This window comes from Sarcophilus harrisii, chromosome 3, assembly GCF_902635505.1.
Source record: "Sarcophilus harrisii chromosome 3, mSarHar1.11, whole genome shotgun sequence".
NCBI lineage: Eukaryota > Metazoa > Chordata > Mammalia > Dasyuromorphia > Dasyuridae > Sarcophilus > Sarcophilus harrisii.
The window spans coordinates 349,224,364-349,241,783 of NC_045428.1; the positions used below are offsets into that span (position 1 = coordinate 349,224,364).

General features: G+C 37.1%; 1 protein-coding gene across 2 annotated transcripts in view; it reads left to right on the plus strand.

Annotated features, from left to right (window-relative positions):
- KYNU (kynureninase) overlaps positions 1-17,420 on the plus strand; it is a 142,741-nt gene that overhangs the window by 36,394 nt on the left and 88,927 nt on the right. The gene's annotated exons all lie outside the window — the stretch shown is intronic.

Genomic DNA, 17,420 nt, shown 5'->3' on the forward strand with positions numbered 1-17,420 from the left:
TAAAACAGAATCTACCATACTGAAATGGCCCATTAGGTTCATTATTGTGAGTTCTTTACAATTGCCTAGTATCTTTGTGAAGGAATCCTAAATAGTGGGTGTGGTTGACAGAGAGAAACTGGGGCATTGATGGAATTGTTCCTGGGGCAGGCAGGGAGAAGGCTCTGATAGAGATCAGTTTAATTCCACAACCCTTCTCCTCTCTGGAATTCTAGTCAAACCCTGAGGGCCACCCTCTGTGGGAATCATAGCCAGTTTCACCTTGCTATGTCCTATCAGAAATCCCAGTTATATTCCAGAGGTTAATATTTTTCCTATGAATCTGTTATGGCACTTGCCATCTTTACTGCTCTCCTTTAAGTCAGTGTCTTTCCCCTTATCCCTCCCCCCATGCCATGGGGTGGCTCTTCTAACCTCATTGTGCTTTATGGTGTCTCTCCTCTCAAACTCTACTTCTCCTCCTTATACCTAACTAACTCTTTTAGGGTGCTAAATCCCTCTGAGGATTTATCCTGCCAACTAAGGGCACACCTCGTGAAGTGTTTCCTTTCTCCTAGCTAATTGCAAGTTCCACTAGGAAACTTGTTTTTTCCATTATTAAATATTTAAATCCCTTTCCTTGTTATGTGCTCTCCCACTCTATTTCATCTTTACTGTTCCTGGTGTCTATTGCATTTCTTCATTTTATCTGTAACCTCTTCTCCTACCTTTTGCCAAAGAGAATGACCATTGTGAATTCTTCATGACCAAATCCCAAAATTTAGTGTTTTTTTTAAACCCATCACCTGGTGCCACATCATTTGGTAAATCAGCCACATCAAATATAGGCATATGGATTAACAGGACCATTCATTAAATAAACCATTTTTTAAAAAAATCATGCCACAACCAGTTGTCTGAGGTGATTCGAATCTACATGTAAAAAAATGAGATAAAAACCTGATGCATTTGTATCATTTTGCAGGCCAAACATAAAATTGTCTTTAAAAACAAGATGACAATGGCAAAGGTTTGAAAGGAGGACTTCTTGAGAAACAAAGACATGTATGGGGCTATTTTTTGTTTCTGAGTTTCAATTTCAACATTTTATGGCTTATACAGTTTCTCAGTGACATTTTGATTTTTAAAATGTTTGTGGTAAAATAAATAGCAAGTCTTAATATTTTAAATAGAAAACTTGCATTCTTATGATTTTCTTCTCATGTGATAACTAAGTATTGAGAAAATGGTATTGTCTAATGCGAAAAAAAATTTTTAATTGCAATCAGAGTTTCTTGGAAGTAGTTAAACCATGAACCTGAAGAGTTTTTTGGAAGCTATTTTAAGGGGATAGATACAATTAGAGCAGAGAGGTTGTAGAAGAAAGGTACTTACAGAGCATAGCAAAAGATAGTTCTGTACTTGATGAGATAGATTTATCTATTAGCTACATAAAAACCATATAAAAATTCTCTAAACTTTGCAGGAATTGACTATATGATTCCCAAATCATTTGTGTCTAGAAATGCCAAGCCTATCAATATATTTATTCATTCACTCAAGAGGTATTAATTAAGAACCTCTTATGAGAAATTCACTAGGCAATAATTGTTCATGATAATCACTAATTGTATTTTAAGTAGTCTGGCAAACAAAAAGAACTGATGCAGTTAGTGGCAGTGCAGAGAGTTGTGGGAATCCCCTCTGCTTGGAGACACACAGGTCCAAAGGGAAAGAATTCACAGACCACGAAAAGTCTAAATGGCAAAAGGGATTTTTATTGGTACCAAGAAGCCACCTTTGCTAGGAAGACAGATTCCTCAATGGCAAAAGGTCCTGGAAGAGAAATAACAAAAGGTTAGAGTCTCTTCACAGGGGGCAGGAGTCCTGGCAGGCAGCTTTGCCAAGGAGAGAGCTTTGTTGGCAAAGCATAATTCTTATTTCAGACTTCTGAAAAAATTTGGAGTTCAAAATAGTGATTTTTATTGGCAGTCTCGGAGTAGACCTTCTATTGAATGAGATTCCTTCAATATTGTCACTGCCCTCAGGCTTAGATTTCCACTTGAAAAGAAAGTACTTAATTTGGGAGTTTCTAGCCTCTCAATAACTAGGAGTTGGAGCTACTTGGAGTGGTGAGCTAATTTTAATGTAACCACTTAACTGCCCTGAAAGGTGGTTCTCTGTCAGAGGAGAGTTTCAGAATTCACCCCCTTCAGAATGACATTATAAGAATTCTTAAAAGAAAAAAAAAATAGTTAAAGAATGCATGAGAGGCAGTTAGCTAGTGCAGTGGATACCCTGAAGTCAGGAGGACCTGAGTTCAAATGTGGCCTCAGACCCTAATCACCTCAGCAAAAAAAAAAAGAATGCATGAACATTTTGAATTGAATAGACATGAAGCAAGATGTGTGTTGGTACATGACAAAATGAGAATTTTATTTCCTGTGTAATTATTACTGTCACATTTAGCCTTCAGGTTTTTTTCATGTAAAAAACCCATGGATTTGAAAAAAAAAAAAGTATGACAATTCCTTATTCATTATAAGGGCATATTCCACCCCCACATAAGTTTTGTTTGTTAATTGGAAATGTGAAGTTGTAAACTATTGTAAAATCTTTCAAAATAGAATAGATTTTCATCTTTCTGGGATAGTTTTAGCATGATCCAAGCTATAAACAAGAAGGCTAACAAGATAGGAAAAAACCTCTAGGTTTTTTGCTTTCTGTTTGCTTTCTAATTTGATTTCATAGCCATAGGATTGAGACAAACATTGTCCCTCAGACAGCTCTGAAAACAGAGTTATAGTGATTTAATTTCTCTTTGTATGTGCTGTTATAATAAGTTAACTGTCTTTCATGTCTTCTCCTTCATAGAATTTATAAAGAGAGGGTTCTTTTGCTGAAACTCTTTAAATATTTTTTGAATGATAGTAGTATGTTCTTTCTCAAGTATAATGCAGATGCTTCTAACTGTAGTTTCATCTACATCAACTTTTTCTAATGATGGACCATGTCATGTAGTGGTTTATTTATATAACTCCACATTCATTTTAGTACTGCAGGCTACCAGGCTGATAAAATGAGGTAGTAGACTTTGTGTATGATATGGAAGGTATAGAATGCCGAGAGCATTGAATTCAGAAATGTATCTTTAAAGATTATTACCAAAAATGTCTACCAGAGTTAGAAGTAAGGTAGCATAATATTCAGTGATATAAATTCTCTGAGGCAGAGCATAGAATTTTACTACCTAAATGTAATAAGATATATTGTGCTATCAGCAAAGGCTATAGAGTTCTATGTGATTAAAATAAAAAAGATCCAAGTATCTGCCTTTAACTACCATTTAACGATAATGATTTTTGTCTTTAGCATTTATATTGGAAGTGGAGGAATAGGCAAGCTGCAGGCAATCTAATAATAGTATGAATAATAATAACTAACTATCCTACTCTTTCTTCTTAGTACTATGTATTGTTTTGTCCTTTTAAAGGTAATTGTCATCTTATTTAAGTCAGTTTTTATTTTATATAAATCAGTTTTTAATATTAATTGTATTTTTATGTACTTTGACACATTGATGTATATACATAATTTGATTATTATTTTAAAATTGGCATTACATGCCACATATTGATGAAGGGAGATATCAGCATTCAATTAACCCAAAAAAGAAGTGAAATTAAAAAATGGAAACACAGAAATAGGAGAAATATTTCGATAAAATTTTTAATTATTTTGCATTTTGCTTTTGACTTTGAGTATCTTAACAAGGGAAAGAGAATTAAGATTAGGTGGATCTGGTGAGGTCCTGAATGGTGTTTTTAAGAGAAACTGAAGAAATGATTCGTGAGGCAAACAGGCAGAAGGCTCTGATAGAGATCAGTTTAGCTCCATGGTCGCACAATTTGGGAAGGTGATCCAGGCAAACAAAAAAGTGGTTAAGTCAAACTCCCAAGACCCTCCATAGAAATCTCAGCCATGTCCCTGAGGTTAAATTTTCCCTATAAAAATCTACCTTTAGGCCATGCCAAGACCTACCTTTGGATCAGCCTACCGGGGCACCTTACTTTGGGGCATCTTTCCTCTTCCCCTTGTGTGGGACAGGTGTTAGACCCCCTTTTACCAAATTAACTGATTAAAGATATCGTCAGATACAAAGCAAAGCCTTTATTTAGTCCCTGCAGGGAAGGACCCAGACACATCTGGAAGCCATCCCATCTCCCACCATGAGCTTGACCTGACCAGCAGAAGTAGAACACCCAGTCAACTAGGAAAAGACTCAAGCCTTTTCACTGGATAGACTAGAGGGACATAACCATCCTTGGCCAATGTTGTCTGTTTCCTGTGAGTCACATCATTTCCTGTAACTTCCAGAGGGTCTGATCTTTAGAGACCGCGTGACTCCTGCAACCCAAGGTCCAAGACTTGATCATCTGCCTCTGGGAATAGGGATCATGTGACTTAGTCTCAAACTTAATCCAGTCAGTCCCATTCACCTTTCCCCAGTGCCACATGGCATCTCCCCTAACTCCACGATGCTTCTCTTCTTTACCGATAAGTCTTTTAGAGTCCTGAGTCCCTTTCAACATTTAGCCTTCTAGCTAGTTGCACATCCTAACTCCATGGGGTGATCCCTTTCTACTGGGTGATTGTTAATTCCATTGAGCAATTTGTCTTTCATATGTTCTCCCAACTCTATTTCATATTTACTTTTCCCAGCATCTATTGTATTTCTTCTAGTCTGTACCTTATTTCCCTAAATAAATTTAACTTTTGCCAAAGAGAATAGTCATGTGAATTTTTCACTTGACCGAGTGACAACTTTTGGTGTCTGCCATTATTTGGTGACAAACCCCACATCGTAGATCACATCAGATCATATAAAACACATGTTTTAAAATCATCGTACCCAAGTATTTGTACTGTTTGGTCCCCTTTCCCCTTAGAAAGAAAGTTAATTAGAAAACTTTCGGAAAACTCCTATTCCTACCCTTAATTTCCAGAAACAAACATTTTGAACCAAATTGGGAGGTGGAATGAAAGTCCTCAGACGTTTGATTCACAAGTTTAAAAATATTGTCTTTTCTAATGTCAAACACAGCTTGGTGAGAATGATGCAGGCTTAACTTAGACTGCTTTAATTTTCTTCAGAGCCTTTCATTGAATTTGGAGATGTCACTTTAAGATTACAATTAATGGTTTGCATAACCTCCTAAGATATTTACTAGTTAATTTCTTTCTTAAGAAAAACACTAATAACTCTGTTCTCATTGCTTAACCAACAATAGGTGCCAGGCCAAGTCCCAGTTAGTCTTTACTTGGGTCCAGATTGATTAAGAGTGAAAGTAAATAGCAGTTGTTTCTGTTTTGGCAGAGACCCTGAGGCTTTTTAACCTCCCTCTCATTTTTTTTTTTTTAAAGTAGGTAAAAGAGGCCATTCTTTGCCTTAACTCTTACCTATCCATAATCACTGAATGGGCTTTGCCTCAATCAAATTGAGACCGGCTAAAGATTCTAGCTTAAAAAAGCCAAAGATGTTGCCAACAGGGTCATTCCCAATTATCTTGATTTATATCCTGCCACTGGACCCAGATGGTTCTAGAGGAGAAAGTGAGCCTGGTGACTTTGCACAGCCCTCCCTCATTTAAATCCAATTCATTTGCTTGTCATGTCATCTTCTCCCTAATATTGTTGAGGTTGGGAAGGGACCCCTAAAGGTTGGAGGTCACAAACTGATTTCTCAAAAGAATTTGCAGGGTTGAACCCATATCCAAGTCAAGGGACAGAGTTATTGTAATTGTAATCTCATTTAAAGCTGGCTAAGTTCCAAAAGAATTTAGCAAAGAACCTGGAGCAAGAAGACACATTTATTGAGTTCTTCATGTCATTGATATGCTTCATTTTATGGCTTAGAGGTAGAACTGAAGAGTGGTCTCAGGAATTTGGTTATCACTGACCAACAGATCTAGGACTATCCTAAAGCCAGAAGACTTTTACAGTCATTGACAGACAGATTGTTGGAACAATAGCACTCCAAAGTTGGGGAGAGGGGAACATTGGGATCACAGATTCAAAAGCCAGAAGACTTTAGAATCACTGAGAGATTGTTAGAACAGAAACACTCTAAAATTGGGGGACTACTGTCTCCCCTAGAAGCTATACTCCTTCAATGTAATGGCCCTTTTCAAGAATGAAGGCAAATAATAATGATAAGTTTCTTGTGCATAATAAATACTTACTAAGTACTTGTTGATTAATATCGTTCTACGAATTAGTATAAGGATAGTCACAACTTTTTTTCAATTGACATTTAGAAAATGTTTATGGAGAATCTTTCCTATAATTGCACTTGATTAGCTATTATGGACTGTGTCTCTAGATAGCTCTCTTTTCTGAAAATCAATAGTACTAACTTTATATTTTAGAAATCTTAGTATTTAAACACTTAGTCACAGGCTACTATAGACTATGGGATATTGTTATTGCTTTATGAGTGTATGTCATGTTTCCTTCCTTGTTATTTTCTCTTTAATGTCAGGAACTATACCTTTACATATTTGTATTCTCTAGCATTTATTATCACATCTAGCATATAATAGTAACTAAATAGATATTGATGATGGATTGATTGGTTATTTCCTGGTTATGACATTAGGATTAAATTTGGAAGAATATTATAATGTAAATTAATCCAATATTCTTTAAAAGTCAACAAAGGAAGGGCAAGGGGAAGGCCAGATTTATAAAACATTCTCAAGATGAGTATTGAATCTCATAGTCTCAGTCTCCCAAAAATTTTGACATGAGAATTGGAGGTCCAGAGAGATAAATGATTTAGCCAAATTCATTAGATAATAAGTGGCAGAGCTGAGCTCTGAACCCAGGTCCTTTCATTCCAAATCTAGTATGCTTTCTATTTCATTGTATCTTACTGTTGAGGTTGGGAAAGTGGGACACCAAAAATTTGGTGTCCCATACTGGTGTCATGAAATGTCCCAAAATAATTTGCAGGCTTGAACCCACTTCCAAGTCAAGGGGCAAAGTTTATTGCACATAACATCGTTACAAAGTGGGCTTGAATTTCTAAAAAGAAATTAGCAGAGAAACAACAGAGACATTTATCTAGCTTCTATCACTGATAGGCTAATTCTATGGTTTATAAGTAGGAAGGAATTTGGTTCTTATTGGCCAGTTTACCAATCAGCAATGAATTGAGGAGTGGTCTTATTCACTATTGTGGAGTTCGATCTGTGGGACTATCCTGAGACCAGAAGCTATCTAAGGAATGGTCAGAATCAGACAGATGTGATGTGGGAGTTTCCTGAGGCAGACTCCAAAGCCAGAAAATCTAGAATCACTGATTTATTGACAGAACAGAAGCCCACCCTAAAATCAGGAGACCACAAAATCATATTTTATCATTACCCCTCCAAGCAGTTTGTACCCCAAATTCTTTTGGAACAAAGGGATGGAGGTCTCATCTTCTGGAGTTGCTTCATGCTGACAAGGGGCATAACATAAGGCCCTAATTCAGTGGGGTCCAGACTGAGTAGGGGAGGCAAGATGGCGGCAGCAGTATTCAGGAGTGTCCTGGGTTTCAGAATCAGTTAGCCAGTGGTATTTAGATTGAATGAGTAGTTGGCAGTTCATAGCTTGAAGCCTGGAGGAAACATCTCACAAGTAGGTTAAAATGCACTGGCCAAATATGAGCAAAAATAATGATTAAAAATGGAATTAGTAGGGACAACATCCAGGAACATAACCCAGAGGAAGGCTGTGAGGGGAAGATGAGGCTATCATGAATGCGTCTCATTCAAACAGCTTTTCCTAGGATAAATACCAAGGAATGTTTTCTCCCAAATCCTCACTTTTGTCTCCTTGAAGGGGTGATAAGTATGGGACTGTCTAAAGTCCCAGTGTCTGAAGCAGTGGTAGTATACACAATGAAATGAGCACTCAGATGACCTGGATGCAAGAATCACAATATTTAAAAGGAGTTAAGCATTGGATAGAGGATGATATTCAGAGTGGAGATAATAATTAATCTTAAATGGGTTTGAACTTCTTTAGCAAAAACCTGACCCTTCAGTCTTAACAGGGAAGGTTTTTACCCAATTAGTAAGGTGACAACAAAAAGCAAAAAGCAGCTTGAATCCACTGAGAGGGGTATATTTTAACATATACTAGTCTTTCCCTAAGTGTGTACCCCTCCTCCAGATAGGCTTTAGGATGGGAGGTTTTGCAGCCTTTTCACAAATTGGGCATATTTGACAGATCTGTTTAATTGTTTCTCCTAGCCTGTTGTAATGCTGTTGGAACTGAGCAAGACAGCGGTTAGAGACCAATTTAATAGTTTATTAAATGGAGAGAGATAATGGGACCAGATGGACCTTGTTCCCAGTGCTGGAGGAGACTATCATCTCAAAGAATCCAGCACGAAGTATCAGAGAGCAAGTTTTTTTATAGGATAACAAGAACAATGACATAATGGAGGGAGGTATTTGAGAGGTTACTGATACTAATGACATTTAAAATGAATAAACCTTTATCCTGTCAAACATTAGGAAGGAAAGACTATAACCTAAAGATATAAAACCTTTATCTCATCAACCATTTAAGAAGGAATGATTATAGCCTGGGGTTTTAGGTAAGAGCAATTGAGGTAGACCTTTTAACAGGGCAAAGTCATAACCTGAGGCAGAATGACTTTATAGGACAATGGGGAAACCAGGTCAGGGCATCAAAAGGGAGCTGTGGCACAACATTGTGACCAGTGAAAATAAATTTCACAAGGATTGAAGAGCATTTTTTTCAAGTGAGTAGCTTGGTGTAGGCCATTGTCTGGTTTCAGGATTCTGAATGTAAATTCTCAGAAGGTTATGAACAAGCTTCAAGGAAGGTGGTGTAGAAGTATTTTGAGTGAGTTTGTCAGAATAATTTTGGAATAGAAATCCTACAATTATTATCTTTCTGGCAAGAAAATAAAGGATAGTCAGGTTAATGTTATTCACTGAGGGATAGGTAGTAGAAAAGGGGCGCATCCAGGGTGGGGATGGCAACATTTGGGAATGGGGCTTTTGCAAATAATGCATCAGGTTGCATATGTGGGCTGCTAAGAGGATGCTGAGGGCACAGCCTGACCAAGGAGTTAGCTCCCCACTGTTGGAGGCCTACAGAGTGATACCAAGAGAGTTGGAGAAAAAAATAGTAGAAGCAAACCTCTTGTAAGTAACAAGAAACAAAGAATGGTAGTCTTATGTGACTAAGACACCTTTTGAGTTATTTGAGCAGTGAAGACTAAACCATGCAAATAAAAGAAGTTCTCACTGGCTTGCCTCTGGGATTAGAAACTGGCCTGAGGGTGTTTGAAATCACCCAGAAGGAGAAAGGGTATTTCACCTTTCCTGCCAGCTGGGGAAGTAAACATACTAGGATCGAGGCTAAATGGGCAGCAGCCTTAGGCAGCCAAATCTGCAAACCTGTTTCCCTTGCATATATAATAGTAAAAATTTTTTGCTGTCAAAAGTCCCCTTTCTTTTCATATACTTTTATGAGTATGGAAAATATGAAAAGCATATTTGGAGTCAGTATAGATGTTTACTCTTTTTCCTTTCCCCATCTTTCATTAGGTAGGGCTAGAGTGGGAGCTAGAGATTAGTTTAGCTTTCAGGATTTTAACAGACTGATAAGATTGTATGGGCCTTTCATAGCCCTGCATGGGGGGGAAGGGCTGGAAGTTAAGGGTTTATATGGGTGCAATCAGAGAAGCCTCTCAGGTGGGGCTGCAGATCAAGGGCAAAAAGAAATTATGAATGCTAATGCAATGGTATGCAAAAGAAAGCATCTTTAAAATCTAGAATGGAAAATCATTGTGTCTCCTGGGATCTGAGTGAGGATGGTTACAGGGAACTAAAAGCTGTGCTTAAGAAATTTCTAGGGGCAGCTAGGTGTCGCAGTGAATAGAGCAATGGTCCTGAAGTTAGGAGGACCCCAGTTCAAATATGACCTCACTTAACACTTCCTAGGTGTGTGACCCTGGGCAAGTCACTTAACCCCAACTGCCTCAGCAAAAAAAAAAAAAAGGAAAATAAATACATTTCTCAATCAGGGCCTGTAATCTCTCCCTATCCTCTGGCTTTACTGGGTGTTAGTATTTATGAAGGAACATGCTGGGAGTAGGTGCTCTAAAGCTGGAATGGCATAAGTAGCTCGCCCAGGGATTCTTGGTCCCAGACAAAGGAATCTACTTCCTTTGAGATTTCAGAGGGAATATGGGAGGACTTTGAGAGAAGTGCAAAAAGTGCACCTGGAGGTCTGAGAGGACCTTCTGAGAAGGTCCCAACAAGGGAGCAGAACAGGAGGGAATGGACTGTTAAATAACAAGCCACCAAACTGGCAGGGCAGAGAAGAGATCTCAAAATAGTTCTTAAATTTCCTTCAATCTCCATTATTCTATAGGAGGAGGAGCAGCTAAGTCTATTAGTGCTGGAGCAAGACAGGAAACAAGGCTGTATCAAAAAGGAATTCAGTGGTCTTACCTGCCACATTCAAAGTTACTCTGGGTTGGGCCATCATGATATGGAGTAAGGGGGAGCCTGGCCAAATCCAGGCATGGGATCTCCTGAGGAGATCAGAGAACAGGGGATTGGGGGAAGGAGACTCAACCCCTCTGTAGGCAGTCTCTCTTCCAGGGCCCCTCCTGATTGCATTTGGAACAATGGCCTGGGAGTTTCCTCTAAGGACAATCAATTGCTAGCCCAGTAGCCATGACATCTAAAGCATGAACCCTGGATAGGGTAGCAGCTAAAAACTGAGCTTGCTCCTTGTTTCTTGCTCTAGCACTGCAGCCTTGCGAGCCCTATTTTAAAGACTCCAAAAGCTTTTTCTAACAACTGAGTCTGAGAAATTTCAGGTCCCAAAGTTAACTTCTGCAGCTTCCTCCGAATGTCTGAGGCAGACTGATTAATAAAATGCATGCTGAGGACAGTGGTCTCCTCTGGAAAAGTGGGGTCCAGATAAAAGTTCCACTCTGTGAAGGGGGAAAGGAGTTTCACACCTCATACTTAAAGATAAACTGATATGACTTAACATGATGAAATAACTCCAAGTAACTTAGTTAACAATTTTAGAATTTTCCTAATAGTCAAATAGTCTTAGCTGTAGGTTCTGTTCTCTTAAATAAGTTTCCCTTTTGTTTTAGAGAGAAAACAAAACAATTCTTAAAATTGAGATAGATTTTAAAATTGACTTAACTTTAGTTAATAAGCCTAGACAAACTGAATTGCAATTTGATTATTTTCCTATACACACAAATCATTTATCTTTTGTGAGCCAGGACAAAGCCACTGACAAAGCCTCCAGAAGTCTGACTCTAGATAACTAGAGTTTTTAAAGTAGTGAAAAACTAATCTTGTTTTCCTAAAGTTTCAAAACTCTTCGGTTAACACTGTCAGTGCAAATAGATCCCTTTAGTGGGCTTTCCTTTAAAATTGTTTTTACTATCTTATCTCAAACAAATTTCCAAATTACTTTACACACACATAGAAATCATTTATCTGTTGGTCACATAAAAAATCCAGAAATTTATCAAACATGAAGCAATTATGTCCAATAAAGCAGTTAACAAACATATACCATATTTTATGCGATACTTTTGTAATTATGTGATCACAACAACTATTATTTCTTTTGACAAATCAGAAAACTGAGCAGAGATAAAATAATTTGCCATAAATTACATAGCTGATACATATCTATAATTGAGGCTTTCTGAGTGCTGCCAGAAGTACCTAAATTCTTCCCAAGCAGTTTCTGAATAGAACCTCCTGAAAGCTGATGCCAAGTTATCCCATTGATCGTTTCAGGTGCCAGGGCTAAGGGGATTTGACCATGGAGTCTGAGCCCTCTCCCCCAAGTTGGGTTGTGGGGTGTTTGGGCAAGGTTGTGTGGGATACCACAGTTTTGTTTCCCCTATTTTTGCAGGTGAGGCAGAATTTGAATTTCCCTACAGTTATGAGATGAGAAGAGTTAGCAAACAGAGAGACTTGGACCACATTGATCTTGCTAGCAATCTCCACAATTGATATGTTTCAAGAAATTTTCTTGCAATTTCAAAATGACTAATTGCCAAACTTCTTAATCATTGCTTTCAAAAATTTGAGAATTTGTTAAGATGCTTTGCTCTCAAAATTTTTGAGAATCTGTTAAGATGTTATTTTAATTTTAATTAGCTAACTTTTCTGTGTAGCCCCCAGTGTAGCTAGAACGGAAATCCACATAAAAAAGTAAGGTTTTTTTAAAGAAAATTTCCCAACCTTTTAACTACAGCACAGAGGTTTTTTCTTATTGTTTGCATTTTAAATCTTTCCAGGTAATAAAATCTAGCTCATAGAACAAACACGACATAGAAATTCTGTACAGAGACACAGACACAAACAAAAAGAGGACTTTTTGCCAAAATTTGCCTATACACTTCATTCTTCTCTGACTCACAGAGGTGAAAGGGTGGCAAAGGTTCCCTAGAAACTTTACTGAAAATTACAAGAATTTCCCAGTCTGGGTGTCCCCAGTCAAGGAGTGTGGAACACATCATGACCAGACAAGCCTTCTCCCAGTGACTTGGGATGTCCCATTGTAGGATTGTGGGAAAAAAAAAATGGGAGATTTATTTTGACAAAGAGGTAAATCAAGCCAGGGGAGGCCAGACTCTCCCTTTATCATGTTATCAAATGTTGAAGTTGGGAAAAGGGGACCCCAAAAGTTTGGGATCCCAGACCAATGTCATCAGGTGTCTTAAAAGAATTTGCAGACTTGAAGCCATCTCCTTAGCCAAGGGACAAAATTTATTGTAAGTAATACCATTCCAAAGTGGGCTTGAATTTCTAAAAAGAAATTAGCAAAGAAACAGAAACAAGGAGAGATATTTATTTAGCTTCTATCATTGATATGCTAATTCCATAGCTCTTAGGTAGGGAGGAATTTGGTTCTCATTGACCAGATTATTACTGACCAGATTATCAATCAGCAATGAATTGGGGAGTGGTCTTATTCATTGTTGTTTCAAGGAGTTTGATCTGTGGGACTGTCCTAAGATCGGAAATTATATGACTAAGGATGATCAGAATCAGATAGATTGGGTGTGGGAGTTTCCTGAGGCAGACTCCAAAGTCAGAAAATCTAGAATCACTGACTTATTGACAGAATAGAAGTCCACCCTAAAATCAGGGGCCCACAAAATGATATTACATCAATACTACAAATACTCCTTAAGAGTACTTTCTTCAGAGGAAAGTTCTTGGTTACTGTATATATTTATCACTTACTAGACTTTAACTTCAATAAAGTCAATTAATTTTCCTCTCTTAACTTTTGCTAGATGGTGAATGGAAATAATTCCCTAACTTCCTAAATATAAGGACTGGCTAATATGATTTTTTGAGATTCCTTTCATTTCTGAGCTTTATTGTAATGCCCAGGCTAGTGTCTGGAGGGCCAAGTGTTCAATTAGCCAATATTTAATATTTTACTTAATAAATTAAATTTAATAAATAAAATTGATAATAAATTAACTTTAAATTAAATGAAACATAACCAAAATAGCATGAGGAAATAGGTTTATCTTTATTGTCATGTGAAAAGAAACTTCTTTTTTTTTAAATCAGATGTTTGCCAGTCTTTTTGGCCAGTTTTTTCAATATTGGTTGTACCTTTACTCCTCCTCAGCTTACTGGTTCAGATAGGGGAATCAGAATCTTGATTCTGCTCCCAGGTTCTTTCCCTAACTCCATTATTCAGTAACATCTCTTCATTTGAAGTTCATGCTAGATCTAATACCCAATCAAAATCCTAATAGCTGTTGTCTATAGATTCTTTGGTCACTTCCTTCAATGAGTTTGTTATGACTCTTTATTCTATATCAACTCTCCCTTAACACTCAAACCACTCAATTCCTCAAACAACTCACTTCCCATGAGCTACTTTTCCATACCACTTTAGCTATACACAAAGATGTTCATTCCCTTGATCTTACCATCACTCACAATAATACTGCCTTTATGTTTAATTATTCCAAAATCCCTTGATCTGACCATAAGTTTTTGTCTTTTCAACTATCCCTCTGTATTCCCCTACTAAATCCTACTCTTCATCTACACTTTGCCCTTTAATTCCTTGACCTCTCACTTCTTTCCAAGGCCAGCCACTGTCTACCATTGTCTGCACTTAATGGAAGAATATATAGATCCCTGAGAAACAACTAATTTTTAGCAGCTGGAAAAACACAGGAAAGGCATAAGAATAGTGTAAAGTACATAAAATTAGGATAATATTGGTACAAATATTTAATATTAACCACTATATATGAATTTACAGAGCACTATAAAAATATTACACATATGATTAAAAAAAAACCTGGGAAGATTTATATGAACTGATAAAAAGTGAAATTGATGTGGGAAAGATTCCAATCTTTGATTCCCAACACCCCTAGTTAATGTAAATTACCCTTTGACTCACAAATCCTGGTCCCTTTGAATTCCAATAGAAGTCCCAGCCCCACCCAGATCTGAGCCAACTTTGGGGCTACACCCAAAAGTCCCTGGAGCTAAGTCTCCTACTATAAAAGGGCCATGCTGGGAACCCCTCTTGGCAGAGATTGCAAACATGGCACCCATGTGAGGACCCTCTGTTCACTGTACCCTCTGTCCGGTGTCCTCCTTATCTCTACCTTCACCTATCTCCTACTTCTAAACTTAATAATAAACCTCTTTTATCAATCTAGCTCTAGGGCTAATAAATGCTTTTATTGGTTACTCGCACCACTACTAGACCTCATTTACCACCGTATCCTTGCGCCGAATCCAAGGGGGTTGCAGGGGAGCTTTCTTTGACTCCCTGTACCCCAAACCTGCCACTAAACCTCAACTAAATCCTAATTTCATTTAAGTACCCCAAATCTAGACCTCAATACATCCACTGGTCTACTAGAAATATATGTTATGTAACCTCAACTAGGTACTCACTACTGTGAGTTAGTCTTACTATATCTCTCTTTTCAGATCAGTAACTCACTCTCCACAATGGTTCTACAAAACCTTTTTATCTTTCCTAATTTCCCATGATTCCCCTTTTCCCCAGCTTCTCAGCTGAGATCCTTGCTTCATATTTTATGGAAAATATTGACATCATGTGCTTTAAACTCTCACCTTCTTTATTTGTGGCCATTTAAATGCCTTCAACTACTAACTCCTCCTTCCTTCACTTCTGTCTCACATGATGAAGTAGTCTTTTATGAAGGTGAATTGCCTCTCTACTTGTTCCAGAGATCCCATTCTAACCCATCTGTCCCAACAGATTTCTCTTTCTGTCATCCCTATTGTAGCAGTCATTTTCAATCTTTCCTTTTGATTTTCTGTTGCCTACATACTCATGTCTCCCCCATCCAGAAAAAAACAAAAACAAAAACAAAACCCTCACTTCATTCTAACATCTTCACTAACTGTAATTCTTTTTCTCTTCTGCCTTTTGTAGATGAACTTCTTGAAAAGGCTGTGTACAATTGCCTACATACATTTCCTCTCCAATCACTTTCTTCTTATTACCTTAAAATCTGGCTTCTGACTTTATCATTCCACCAAAAGTCTCCATCACATTATCCTTAACCTTTCTGTAGCCTTTGTTGCTATTTAGCACATCATCTTCCTTTATATCCTCTTCTCTCTAGGTTTTTCAGATACTACTTTCTTTTGGTTCTCTTCCTACCTATGTGATTGCTCCTTCTCAGTGTTTCTAGCTACTCAACCAGATCATGCTGTTCCGCCATAGATTTCCCTCAAGGTTCACTCCTAGGTCCTCTTTTCTTTCTCTGTACTACATCACTTGGTGATCTCATCAGTTCATGTAGATTTAATTATAATCTCTATGCTGGTTATTTCAAATCTAATTGTCCTGTCCCAGCCTCTCTGCTGACCTCCCCTATTACATATTCATCTTCCTTTCTATACACACACATCCCACTCAGTAAACTTCAGTGACACTCTATCATTTCTAAGATCAAACACAAAATCCTCTATTGAGAGTTTAGAACTCTTCCTAATGTACCCCCCTCCTATCTTTCTAGTCTTTAAATACTTTATTTCTCATCGCATATTTTTCCATCTAGTGTCACTATCCTCCTGACTATTCCACAAATAAGCTCCACCTTTCACCTGTAGGCATTTTCTCTGATGTCTCCAATTCCTGAAATACTCTCTCCTCAACTCCACCTATTGTCATCCCTGACTACCTTTAAGTCTTTTACTTAGAGCCTTTTCTAATCCCTCTAAATTTTAGTGTCTTCCCTCTATTAATTATGTTCTAATTATACTATATATATAGCCTGCTTTGTATACATTTATTTCCCCATTGTCACCCCCATCAGATTGTAAGCTCTTTGAGATCAAGGACTGTTTTTTGCATTGTTTTATATTACCCAATATTTAGGACAGTTCTGGATATGAAAGTAAGTATTTAATAGTTGTTTATTGATTATTAACTGGGACATATACAATTAACTGACCAGAATACTGTATTTAGAGTCAGAATCCCTGGTTATTGTTCTCTCTTTGCCATAACTAGTAGGTATATTACTTGTATATAGGTCATTTTCTCTGATCCTCAATTTACATATTTCCTTAATGGTTACAATAATTATACTACCTATCTCACAAAGTTATTGCAATAATCAAACTGGATAATGTATATCTAAATATTTTGTAATCATAAAGTACTTTTTGAATTATCTTTATTACTTTATGCATAGCTTGCACTTGTGTTGGATAAAACACAAGATTTAGATGTACTTGGAGGAAAATCTTGGTCATGATTCTGCCACTGACTTGCTATGTGTTCTTGAATGACTTATTTATCCTTTCTTATTTTCAATTTTCTAACCAGTAAAATTAAGTATAGTAAAAATTTTAATCAGTAAAATTAAGACCAAATTATCATTGGATCTTAGATTTAGAACAGTAAGTGATCTTGAAAGCCTTTGAAATCCCCTAATTTTACAGTTAAGCAAACTGAAGCTCAGAGAGATTGGGATTTAATAGGGTCTCATTGGTTCATTTCAGGATAAAATTTTATGAGTTTTTGTCTTTTTTTGTGTTTCATATGTTTTTTTATATGGTTTTCTAACCATTCACTTGTAATTTTTATTAAGCGATTTCTTCTATTTCTTTTGTGTCTCTAGATAATAATTAATATACTACAATATAGAAAATTGAATAAACTCTGTTGATTATTAGTTTTCAAACTCCATGAGTATCAAAACGTTCCATCCAAATTGAAGTATTAACTATTCCCTGAATGCAACATTTTAACTTCCCCTTCTATTCATGAAGACTATAACCCGTCCTTAGAACATACTTCTATATACCTCAGATTTCTTAACTTCCTGTGAG